This window comes from Phyllobates terribilis, unplaced genomic scaffold (assembly GCF_046119375.1).
Source record: "Phyllobates terribilis strain yellow unplaced genomic scaffold, ASM4611937v1 Scaffold_4__5_contigs__length_816908805, whole genome shotgun sequence".
In the NCBI taxonomy this organism is placed as follows: Eukaryota; Metazoa; Chordata; class Amphibia; order Anura; family Dendrobatidae; genus Phyllobates; species Phyllobates terribilis.
This window is the reverse complement of record NW_027362764.1, coordinates 690,699,725-690,709,724: the sequence shown is the minus strand read 5'-3', so window position 1 is coordinate 690,709,724 and position 10,000 is coordinate 690,699,725. Positions and strand designations below refer to the sequence as shown.

The 10,000-nt window shown below is 54.8% G+C and overlaps 5 non-coding genes across 5 annotated transcripts; all 5 read right to left on the bottom strand.

Annotated features, from left to right (window-relative positions):
• Positions 1-1,432: 1,432 nt before the first annotated feature.
• Positions 1,433-1,551, bottom strand: LOC141266390 (5S ribosomal RNA). Its single transcript, XR_012320428.1, has one exon. It is a non-coding gene; the product is annotated as a 5S ribosomal RNA (ribosomal RNA).
• Positions 1,552-3,248: 1,697 nt separating this feature from the next.
• LOC141266676 (5S ribosomal RNA) lies at positions 3,249-3,367 on the bottom strand. Its single transcript, XR_012320705.1, has one exon. It is a non-coding gene; the product is annotated as a 5S ribosomal RNA (ribosomal RNA).
• A 1,709-nt stretch (positions 3,368-5,076) lies between these two features.
• On the bottom strand, positions 5,077-5,195 carry LOC141267124 (5S ribosomal RNA). Its single transcript, XR_012321138.1, has one exon. It is a non-coding gene; the product is annotated as a 5S ribosomal RNA (ribosomal RNA).
• Positions 5,196-6,889: 1,694 nt separating this feature from the next.
• Positions 6,890-7,008, bottom strand: LOC141266357 (5S ribosomal RNA). The gene has a single exon (XR_012320397.1). It is a non-coding gene; the product is annotated as a 5S ribosomal RNA (ribosomal RNA).
• Positions 7,009-8,714: 1,706 nt separating this feature from the next.
• Positions 8,715-8,833, bottom strand: LOC141267040 (5S ribosomal RNA). The gene has a single exon (XR_012321059.1). It is a non-coding gene; the product is annotated as a 5S ribosomal RNA (ribosomal RNA).
• Between the last annotated feature and the right edge of the window lie 1,167 nt (positions 8,834-10,000).

Below are 10,000 nucleotides of genomic sequence, written 5' to 3'. Positions count from 1 at the left end.
GTTGCCGGCTGCCCTTTCCAGTGCTTAGTAAGACAAGGTGCTTTTGTGCTTTCCTTTCTCTTCACTTTTTTGCTGGCTCCTTAAAAAAGTCTTGTAGACAGAATGCCCCGCTCAGAGCCGCTGAGCTCACTGATCGGCTGCCGCGCTGTCGACGGAACGTCAGCGTCGCGGCCAATGCCACAGGCCGGGAGCAGCGGCGAGACTCACCGGTAGACCTGGGTAGGGTGAGTAGAGCGCGGTTAGTTGCCTTCTAATAGCCTGCAGCCGGGGATTAACTTTTAATGAAAGTGAGCAACCCTTTTGACTGTCTGCAGCGCGCCGTACCTAGGAAGCGCACACTCACACACAGCGAGCATGCACAAGTTGCTCGCACGAGACCACATTCCCTATTTGCACCTGCAGCTTTTCCGCCACCATGCGTCAGACTCTCCTGCCTGTCTTATTATTATTTCAGGGCCTTAGCAGGAACCACCCCCTCAATTCCCTCCCGCTCCTTCCTAGCACTGAGGTTAGCTCCTGGGCAGCTGTCTGATTGGGTTAGTTACACAAGCTTCTTTGAAGAAGAAGACGTTACTTCTGCTGGCCCTCGTTAGGCGGTCGCCCTCTAAAACCATCCCCTGGGCAGCTGCTGAAAGCCTGGCCCCTTCACAGCGCGAGATGCTTTTAACGCCATCATTTGCATACGGCCGGCTGCGGGGTCAATAAGCACTCCTAGCCGTGGCAAGGAGCTCGGTGTGAGGCCTGGTAGAGGCGGCGGGGTTGCGTCCTTATCTTAGAGGTCTTGGGGGGCTTGGGAGGCTTGGGACTTCCAGCCTCTACTTTACGTAAGGTCGGTGTCCAGCAAGGCGCCACTCAATGCTAGCCGAGCTGGGCAAGATGGCAAAACGTCATCAAAATTTTCTACAATACCTGGTGTTCTCAGGAGGTGTCCCAACCAAGTATTTCCGAACCCATCTCTGCTTTGCTTCCGAGATCGGACGTATCCAAGGTGGTATGGCCAGTAGACGCTGCTTGGCCCATCGCCCGGCCAGCCTTCCTCAGGCTCGCGTGGGGACGAGAACTCTGGCCGTTCTGGGGCGGTCTCCGAAGGACCGATGCATAGGCTGTGCCGTCCCTATAGGTGTTGTTTGTTGAGCAATGAAACACCTGCCGCATCAGATGTGTTTAAAAATGGCTCGGCGCAGGGTCTCCTGCAGGCTAAACCGTTCATCGCGGGGATGTGACAGAAAGAGCAAGCTGGACCCGCAACTTGGGGTGGAGCGAAACGCCCAGGAGTGAATGAAGGAAGAGGGTGAGATGGTTGCGAGTGAATTTGAGCTGCTCTTCGGGGGGGTCGTGTGGCCTGCAAAGGTGTTTTGCTTGGGTTGTGCTGTAAACTGGCCTCCAGGTTACCGGTGGTTGCCTCTTACTGGTGGAAGTAAGAAAAAGCAAAAGCCTACAGCACCTGGTATTCCCAGGCGGTCTCCCATCCAAGTACTAACCAGGCCTGACCCTGCTTAGCTTCCGAGATCAGACGAGATTGGGCGTGTTCAGGGTGGTGTGGCCGTAGGCAGAGACAGGCCTCTCACTTGCTGCTTTTCCACTTTGACGTCCGGTTGCCGGCTGCCCTTTCCAGTGCTTAGTAAGACAAGGTGCTTTTGTGCTTTCCTTTCTCTTCACTTTTTTGCTGGCTCCTTAAAAAGGTCTTGTAGACAGAACGCCCCGCTCACAGCCGCTGAGCTCACTGATCGGCTGCCGCGCTGTCGACGGAACGTCAGCGTCGCGGCCAATGCCACAGGCCGGGAGCAGCGGCGAGACTCACCGGTAGACCTGGGTAGGGTGAGTAGAGCGCGGTTAGTTGCTTTCTAATAGCCTGCAGCCGGGGATTAACTTTTAATGAAAGGGAGCAACCCTTTTGACTGTCTGCAGCGCGCCGTACCTAGGAAGCGCACACTCACACACAGCGAGCATGCACAAGTTGCTCGCACGAGACCACATTCCCTATTTGCACCTGCAGCTTTTCCGCCACCATGCGTCAGACTCTCCTGCCTGTCTTATTATTATTTCAGGGCCTTAGCAGGAACCACCCCCTCAATTCCCTCCCGCTCCTTCCTAGCACTGAGGTTAGCTCCTGGGCAGCTGTCTGATTGAGTTAGTTACACAAGCTTCTTTGAAGAAGAAGACGTTACTTCTGCTGGCCCTCGTTAGGCGGTCGCCCTCTAAAACCATCCCCTGGGCAGCTGCTGAAAGCCTGGCCCCTTCACAGCGCGAGATGCTTTTAACGCCATCATTTGCATACGGCCGGCTGCGGGGTCAATAAGCACTCCTAGCCGTGGCAAGGAGCTCGGTGTGAGGCCTGGTAGAGGCGGCGGGGTTGCGTCCTTATCTTAGAGGTCTTGGGGGGCTTGGGACTTCCAGCCTCTACTTTACGTAAGGTCGGTGTCCAGCAAGGCGCCACTCAATGCTAGCCGAGCTGGGCAAGATGGCAAAACGTCATCAAAATTGTCTACAATACCTGGTGTTCTCAGGAGGTGTCCCAACCAAGTATTTCCGAACCCATCTCTGCTTTGCTTCCGAGATCGGACGTATACAAGGTGGTATGGCCAGTAGACGCTGTTTGGCCCATCGCCCGGCCAGCCTTCCTCAGGCTCGCGTGGGGACGAGAACTCTGGCCGTTCTCCGGCGGTCTCCGAAGGACCGATGCATAGGCTGTGCCGTCCCTATAGGTGTTGTTTGTTGAGCAATGAAACACCTGCCGCATCAGATGTGTTTAAAAATGGCTCAGCGCAGGGTCTCCTGCAGGCTAAACCTTTCATCGCGGGGATGTGACAGAAAGAGCAAGCTGGACCAACAACTTGGGGTGGAGCGAAACGCCCAGGAGTGAATGAAGGAAGAGGGTGAGATGGTTGCGAGTGAATTTGAGCTGCTCTTCGGGGGGGTCGTGTGGCCTGCAAAGGTGTTTTGCTTGGGTTGTGCTGTAAACTGGCCTCCAGGTTACCGGTGGTTGCCTCCAGGTCAGCGGTGGTTGCCTCCAGTCATGCGGGAGTCGCTGGTCCTGGTGAAAAGAAGCCTAGTATTAAAAGTAAATAAGCAACAATGCTGGAGGCCCACGGTGATGAGAAGGATGCTGGTATTTTGCAAGGATTAAATAGCGCAAGAGAGAAAGCAAATGAAAAGAAGAAAGGAGCATGTGTGCGCTTGTGAAAAAAGGAATGGAAAAAAGGCATAAAGGAGAGTGACCCCGGCTTGTGGAAGTAAGAAAAAGCAAAAGCCTACAGCACCTGGTATTCCCAGGTGGTCTCCCATTCAAGTACTAAGCAGGCCCAACCCTGCTTAGATTCTGAGATCAGACGAGATCGGGTGTGTTCAGGGTGGTGTGGCCGTAGGCAGAGAGAGGCCTCTCACTTGCTGCTTTTCTACTTTGACGTCCGGCTGCCGGCTGCCCTTTCCAGTGCTTAGTGAGACAAGGTGCTTTTGTGCTTTCCTTTCTCTTCACTTTTTTGCTGGCTCCTTAAAAAGCTCTTGTAGACAGAACGCCCCGCTCAGAGCCGCTGAGCTCACTGATCGGCTGCCGCGCTGTCGACGGAACGTCAGCGTCGCGGCCAATGCCACAGGCCGGGAGCAGCGGCGAGACTCACCGGTAGACCTGGGTAGGGTGAGTAGAGCGCGGTTAGTTGCTTTCTAATAGCCTGCAGCCGGGGATTAACTTTTAATGAAAGGGAGCAACCCTTTTGACTGTCTGCAGCGCGCCGTACCTAGGAAGCGCACACTCACACACAGCGAGCATGCACAAGTTGCTCGCACGAGACCACATTCCCTATTTGCACCTGCAGCTTTTCCGCCACCATGCGTCAGACTCTCCTGCCTGTCTTATTATTATTTCAGGGCCTTAGCAGGAACCACCCCCTCAATTCCCTCCCGCTCCTTCCTAGCACTGAGGTTAGCTCCTGGGCAGCTGTCTGATTGGGTTAGTTACACAAGCTTCTTTGAAGAAGAAGACGTTACTTCTGCTGGCCCTCGTTAGGCGGTCGCCCTCTAAAACCATCCCCTGGGCAGCTGCTGAATGCCTGGCCCCTTCACAGCGCGAGATGCTTTTAACGCCATCATTTGCATACGGCCGGCTGCGGGGTCAATAAGCACTCCTAGCCGTGGCAAGGAGCTCGATGTGAGGCCTGGTAGAGGCGGCGGGGTTGCGTCCTTATCTTAGAGGTCTTGGGGGGCTTGGGAGGCTTGGGACTTCCAGCCTCTACTTTACGTAAGGTCGGTGTCCAGCAAGGCGCCACTCCATGCTAGCCGAGCTGGGCAAGATGGCAAAACGTCATCAAAATTGTCTACAATACCTGGTGTTCTCAGGAGGTGTCCCAACCAAGTATTTCCGAACCCATCTCTGCTTTGCTTCCGAGATCGGACGTATCCAAGGTGGTATGGCCAGTAGACGCTGCTTGGCCCATCGCCCGGCCAGCCTTCCTCAGGCTCGCGTGGGGACGAGAACTCTGGCCGTTCTGGGGCGGTCTCCGAAGGACCGATGCATAGGCTGTGCCGTCCCTATAGGTGTTGTTTGTTGAGCAATGAAACACCTGCCGCATCAGATGTGTTTAAAAATGGCTCGGCGCAGGGTCTCCTGCAGGCTAAACCGTTCATCGCGGGGATGTGACAGAAAGAGCAAGCTGGACCCGCAACTTGGGGTGGAGCGAAACGCCCAGGAGTGAATGAAGGAAGAGGGTGAGATGGTTGCGAGTGAATTTGAGCTGCTCTTCGGGGGGGGGGTCGTGTGGCCTGCAAAGGTGTTTTGCTTGGGTTGTGCTGTAAACTGGCCTCCAAGTTACCGGTGGTTGCCTCCAGGTCAGCGGTGGTTGCCTCCAGTCATGCGGGAGTCGCTGGTCCTGGTGAAAAGAAGCCTAGTATTAAAAGTAAATAAGCAACAATGCTGGAGGCCCACAGTGATGAGAAGGATGCTGGTATTTTGCAAGGATTAAATAGCGCAAGAGAGAAAGCAAATGAAAAGAAGAAAGGAGCATGTGTGCGCTTGTGAAAAAAGGAATGGAAAAAAGGCATAGAGGAGAGTGACCCCTGCTGGTGGAAGTAAGAAAAAGCAAAAGCCTACAGCACCTGGTATTCCCAGGCGGTCTCCCATTCAAGTACTAACCAGGCCTGACCCTGCTTGGCTTCCAAGATCAGACAAGATCGGGCGTGTTCAGGGTGGTGTGGCCGTAGGCAGAGACAGGCCTCTCACTTGCTGCTTTTCCACTTTGACGTCTGGTTGCCGGCTGCCCTTTCCAGTGCTTAGTAAGACAAGGTGCTTTTGTGCTTTCCTTTCTCTTCACTTTTTTGCTGGCTCCTTAAAAAGGTCTTGTAGACAGAACGCCCCGCTCACAGCCGCTGAGCTCACTGATCGGCTGCCGCGCTGTCGACGGAACGTCAGCGTCGCGGCCAATGCCACAGGCCGGGAGCAGCGGCGAGACTCACCGGTAGACCTGGGTAGGGTGAGTAGAGCGCGGTTAGTTGCTTTCTAATAGCCTGCAGCCGGGGATTAACTTTTAATGAAAGGGAGCAACCCTTTTGACTGTCTGCAGCGCGCCGTACCTAGGAAGCGCACTCTCACACACAGCGAGCATGCACAAGTTGCTCGCACGAGACCACATTCCCTATTTGCACCTGCAGCTTTTCCGCCACCATGCGTCAGACTCTCCTGCCTCTCTTATTATTATTTCAGGGCCTTAGCAGGAACCACCCCCTCAATTCCCTCCCGCTCCTTCCTAGCACTGAGGTTAGCTCCTGGGCAGCTGTCTGATTGGGTTAGTTACACAAGCTTCTTTGAAGAAGAAGACGTTACTTCTGCTGGCCCTCGTTAGGCGGTCGCCCTCTAAAACCATCCCCTGGGCAGCTGCTGAAAGCCTGGCCCCTTCACAGCGCGAGATGCTTTTAACGCCATCATTTGCATACGGCCGGCTGCGGGGTCAATAAGCACTCCTAGCCGTGGCAAGGAGCTCGGTGTGAGGCCTGGTAGAGGCGGCGGGGTTGCGTCCTTATCTTAGAGGTCTTGGGGGGCTTGGGATGCTTGGGACTTCCAGCCTCTACTTTACGTAAGGTTGGTGTCCAGCAAGGCGCCACTCAATGCTAGCCGAGCTGGGCAAGATGGCAAAACGTCATCAATACCTGGTGTTCTCAGGAGGTGTCCCAACCAAGTATTTCCGAACCCATCTCTGCTTTGCTTCCGAGATCGGACGTATCCAAGGTGGTATGGCCAGTAGACGCTGCTTGGCCCATCGCCCGGCCAGCCTTCCTCAGGCTCGCGTGGGGATGAGAACTCTGGCCGTTCTGGGGCGGTCTCCGAAGGACCGATGCATAGGCTGTGCCGGCCCTATAGGTGTTGTTTGTTGAGCAATGAAACACCTGCCGCATCAGATGTGTTTAAAAATGGCTCGGCGCAGGGTCTCCTGCAGGCTAAACCGTTCATCGCAGGGATGTGACAGAAAGAGCAAGCTGGACCCGCAACTTGGGGTGGAGCGAAACGCCCAGGAGTGAATGAAGGAAGAGGGTGAGATGGTTGCGAGTGAATTTGAGCTGCTCTTCGGGGGGGTCGTGTGGCCTGCAAAGGTGTTTTGCTTGGGTTGTGCTGTAAACTGGCCTCCAGGTTACCGGTGGTTGCCTCCAGGTCAGCGGTGGTTGCCTCCAGTCATGCGGGAGTCGCTGGTCCTGGTGAAAAGAAGCCTAGTATTAAAAGTAAATAAGCAACAATGCTGGAGGCCCACGGTGATGAGAAGGATGCTGGTATTTTGCAAGGATTAAATAGCGCAAGAGAGAAAGCAAATGAAAAGAAGAAAGGAGCATGTGTGCGCTTGTGAAAAAAGGAATGGAAAAAAGGCATAGAGGAGAGTGACCCCTGCTTGTGGAAGTAAGAAAAAGCAAAAGCCTACAGCACCTGGTATTCCCAGGCAGTCTCCCATCCAAGTACTAACCAGGCCCAACCCTGCTTAGCTTCTGAGATCAGACAAGATCAGGCGTGTTCAGGGTGGTGTAACCGTAGGCAGAGACAGGCCTCTCACTTGCTGCTTTTCTACTGTGACGTCCGGTTGCCGGCTGCCCTTTCCAGTGCTTAGTAAGACAAGGTGCTTTTGTGCTTTCCTTTCTCTTCACTTTTTTGCTGGCTCCTTAAAAAAGTCTTGTAGACAGAATGCCCCGCTCAGAGCCGCTGAGCTCACTGATCGGCTGCCGCGCTGTCGACGGAACGTCAGCGTCGCGGCCAATGCCACAGGCCGGGAGCAGCGGCGAGACTCACCGGTAGACCTGGGTAGGGTGAGTAGAGCGCGGTTAGTTGCCTTCTAATAGCCTGCAGCCGGGGATTAACTTTTAATGAAAGTGAGCAACCCTTTTGACTGTCTGCAGCGCGCCGTACCTAGGAAGCGCACACTCACACACAGCGAGCATGCACAAGTTGCTCGCACGAGACCACATTCCCTATTTGCACCTGCAGCTTTTCCGCCACCATGCGTCAGACTCTCCTGCCTGTCTTATTATTATTTCAGGGCCTTAGCAGGAACCACCCCCTCAATTCCCTCCTGCTCCTTCCTAGCACTGAGGTTAGCTCCTGGGCAGCTGTCTGATTGGGTTAGTTACACAAGCTTCTTTGAAGAAGAAGACGTTACTTCTGCTGGCCCTCGTTAGGCGGTCGCCCTCTAAAACCATCCCCTGGGCAGCTGCTGAAAGCCTGGCCCCTTCACAGCGCGAGATGCTTTTAACGCCATCATTTGCATACGGCCGGCTGCGGGGTCAATAAGCACTCCTAGCCGTGGCAAGGAGCTCGGTGTGAGGCCTGGTAGAGGCGGCGGGGTTGCGTCCTTATCTTAGAGGTCTTGGGGGGCTTGGGAGGCTTGGGACTTCCAGCCTCTACTTTACGTAAGGTCGGTGTCCAGCAAGGCGCCACTCAATGCTAGCCGAGCTGGGCAAGATGGCAAAACGTCATCAAAATTGTCTACAATACCTGGTGTTCTCAGGAGGTGTCCCAACCAAGTATTTCCGAACCCATCTCTGCTTTGCTTCCGAGATCGGACGTATCCAAGGTGGTATGGCCAGTAGACGCTGCTTGGCCCATCGCCCGGCCAGCCTTCCTCAGGCTCGCGTGGGGACGAGAACTCTGGCCGTTCTGGGGCGGTCTCCGAAGGACCGATGCATAGGCTGTGCCGTTCCTATAGGTTTTGTTTGTTGAGCAATGAAACACCTGCCGCATCAGATGTGTTTAAAAATGGCTCGGCGCAGGGTCTCCTGCAGGCTAAACCGTTCATCGCGGGGATGTGACAGAAAGAGCAAGCTGGACCCGCAACTTGGGGTGGAGCGAAACGCCCAGGAGTGAATGAAGGAAGAGGGTGAGATGGTTGCGAGTGAATTTGAGCTGCTCTTCGGGGGGGGTCGTGTGGCCTGCAAAGGTGTTTTGCTTGGGTTGTGCTGTAAACTGGCCTCCAGGTTACCGGTGGTTGCCTCCAGGTCAGCGGTGGTTGCCTCCAGTCATGCGGGAGTCGCTGGTCCTGGTGAAAAGAAGCCTAGTATTAAAAGTAAATAAGCAACAATGCTGGAGGCCCACGGTGATGAGAAGGATGCTGATATTTTGCAAGGCTAAATAGCGCAAGAGAGAAAGCAAATGAAAAGAAGAAAGGAGCATGTGTGCGCTTGTGAAAAAAGGAATGGAAAAAAGGCATAGAGGAGAGTGACCCCTGCTGGTGGAAGTAAGAAAAAGCAAAAGCCTACAGCACCTGGTATTCCCAGGCTGTCTCCCATCCAAGTACTAACCAGGCCTGACCCTGCTTAGCTTCCGAGATCAGACGAGATCGGGCTTGTTCAGGGTGGTGTGGCCGTAGGCAGAGCCAGGCCTCTCACTTGCTGCTTTTCCACTTTGACGTCCGGTTACCGGCTGCCCTTTCCAGTGCTTAGTAAGACAAGGTGCTTTTGTGCTTTCCTTTCTCTTCACTTTTTTGCTGGCTCCTTAAAAAGGTCTTGTAGACAGAACGCCCCGCTCACAGCCGCTGAGCTCACTGATCGGCTGCCGCGCTGTCGACGGAACGTCAGCGTCGCGGCCAATGCCACAGGCCGGGAGCAGCGGCGAGACTCACCGGTAGACCTGGGTAGGGTGAGTAGAGCGCGGTTAGTTGCTTTCTAATAGCCTGCAGCCGGGGATTAACTTTTAATGAAAGGGAGCAACCCTTTTGACTGTCTGCAGCGCGCCGTACCTAGGAAGCGCACACTCACACACAGCGAGCATGCACAAGTTGCTCGCACGAGACCACATTCCCTATTTGCACCTGCAGCTTTTCCGCCACCATGCGTCAGACTCTCCTGCCTGTCTTATTATTATTTCAGGGCCTTAGCAGGAACCACCCCCTCAATTCCCTCCCGCTCCTTCCTAGCACTGAGGTTAGCTCCTGGGCAGCTGTCTGATTGGGTTAGTTACACAAGCTTCTTTGAAGAAGAAGACGTTACTTCTGCTGGCCCTCGTTAGGCGGTCGCCCTCTAAAACCATCCCCTGGGCAGCTGCTGAAAGCCTGGCCCCTTCACAGCGCGAGATGCTTTTAACGCCATCATTTGCATACGGCCGGCTGCGGGGTCAATAAGCACTCCTAGCCGTGGCAAGGAGCTCGGTGTGAGGCCTGGTAGAGGCGGCGGGGTTGCGTCCTTATCTTAGAGGTCTTGGGGGGCTTGGGACTTCCAGCCTCTACTTTACGTAAGGTCGGTGTCCAGCAAGGCGCCACTCAATGCTAGCCGAGCTGGGCAAGATGGCAAAACGTCATCAAAATTGTCTACAATACCTGGTGTTCTCAGGAGGTGTCCCAACCAAGTATTTCCGAACCCATCTCTGCTTTGCTTCCGAGATCGGACGTATACAAGGTGGTATGGCCAGTAGACGCTGTTTGGCCCATCGCCCGGCCAGCCTTCCTCAGGCTCGCGTGGGGACGAGAACTCTGGCCGTTCTCCGGCGGTCTCCGAAGGACCGATGCATAGGCTGTGCCGTCCCTATAGGTGTTGTTTGTTG